The sequence below is a fragment of the Gadus morhua genome, chromosome 4, assembly GCF_902167405.1.
Source record: "Gadus morhua chromosome 4, gadMor3.0, whole genome shotgun sequence".
NCBI lineage: Eukaryota > Metazoa > Chordata > Actinopteri > Gadiformes > Gadidae > Gadus > Gadus morhua.
In genome coordinates this window covers 37,155,597-37,157,699 of record NC_044051.1, presented here as the reverse complement: position 1 = coordinate 37,157,699, position 2,103 = coordinate 37,155,597, and positions in this window count along the sequence as shown.

Sequence of the window (2,103 nt, the reverse complement as noted above, 5' to 3'; positions counted from 1 at the left end):
CCCCCCACACACACACACACACACACGCACGTTGGGGCCATGTGGGTGTGTGAGTGACCGCGTATGATGTACGACATGCCAAGTCCTTCACTCTTTCTATTCATCTCCCTCTCTCTGATTGCTTCACTTCAAGAGAGACGTGCACTTTAATGTGTGGGTGGCCAGGGTGGGTGGTCATATCGAACGCCAAACAGACACAACCTCACTTAAGGGCGCAGGCGCTAACACACGGACGCACACACCAATTATTGTCCAGCAAACTTTGCGAAATGTTAAAAGCAGTTTTAATTGTCTCTCAATCTCTCTTTCTTACTCTCTTTCTCTCTCTCACACACACACACTCTCTCTCTCTCTCTCTCTCTCTCTTTTCTCACTCTCTGACACACTCTTTCTCTCTCTCTCCGACACACACTCTTTATCTCTCTCTCCAACACACACTCTTTCTCTCTCTCTCTCTCTCTCTCTCTCTCTCTCTCTCTCTCTCTCTCTCTCTCTCTCTCTCTCTCTCTCTCTCTCTCTCTCTCTCTCTCTCTCTCTCTCTCTCTCCTACACACATGCACATTTTGTCAAGATCATTCTTGCGAAAACACACGCTCACACACACATTGTTGCCAAGCTCGTTCTTCCTTGAACACACACACACACACACACACACACACACACACACACACACACACACACACACACACACACACACACACACACACACACACACACACACACACACACACTGTCCCACCACCCCTCCACGGCTGTACTCAAGCAAAACTCCTCTATATATTCCCACCTACTCGCTTTGCTCTTAGCTACCGTCGCTCGCTCGCTGTGCACCTACACAACAACAACACCACCACGAAAGCACCCCCCCAAAGGCCCCCCCACATCAACTTCACAGAGTGTGATAACTCTGGCTGGGCTCTCTCTCGCTGTCGCGCCGGATGTTTAAAGGCAATACTTTCCAATTAAACGTCCAGGTGGCTTCAGAACGAGTGCTAAAGCCTGGGGAGCCCCGAGGGGGGAAGCTGGAGCTGGAGCTGAGCAGTGGAGCTCAGTGTTTCACGGTGGTTTTTTATCAACTTCCTCCCCCCCCCCTTGGCTGTGGCGTCTCCCCATTTCGATGCTGTTAAGAGTGTGTTTGCTGCAGCGGTGGTGCGACATTATCGCGGGGTCCCTGGGTCACGTCCTCTTAAACCGTGGAGACGTTGTCCAGTGTGTCGCCCTGATACCAAGCGGGGAATGCCGGAGATTTTTAGGGGAAGGTTGAAATGGAGCTCGGAAATTGTGGGACTGAGACGCCACCAAACTTTGTAAGAAGATTAGGACTTTTTTTTGAGGGGCCTCGGATGTGCGGTACCGTATATGAAACCCTTGGCTGCTCTTCGGTTTATTATCGTCTGCCTCGAGGAAGCCTTGCTTCTTTCATATATATATTTGAAAGGGGCTGGCGATAAGTTCCGTCCTCTAATTGAACAAGCATTCATCTCAGCATCGCGCACCACTAAACCAACACACTGTCAGCACGGAAAGGATTCGGAAAATAATATATTTTGAGTTCCGACGTGCGCGACCGTTGAGTCAAACAAATCGTGCCTTTCCGACAAACGCTACCAGGATGTTGAATACGATTCATGTTCCAACATTCGTATCCAGGACGTTGTTCATTTAGTGCGTTCGGACATACGCGTCAATGGCTGTTCTTAAACAGATTCATGATGTGAACATGCATGCAGCTACACTGCACAGTCAATAACCAGTCAGGGAAAAAGCTAATCAACAAACATCTTTCAGCTAAGCATGGAACAGCCTTCCCTACTCTCACTCTGGTAGATGGATGGCCCGCAGACAACTGCGATACCGGATCAGAACCTGGAGGCAAATGTTTGACCTGAGGTGTCATTGCTACAACCCTGGTAGATATCTGCAGCGGGTGGTCGCAGGCACGCACACACACACCGCCGTCGGCTGAGCTGAGCGCATTCCGATGTGCGTGCCAGAGAAGTCTTCTCATTGCACGTCTGTCGCTGTGTGTCGCACGTCATCGTCATTCAATTAAATTCAACTTTATAGCTATCGCCCTTAATTACAGGTACAGTCTCAAAGGGC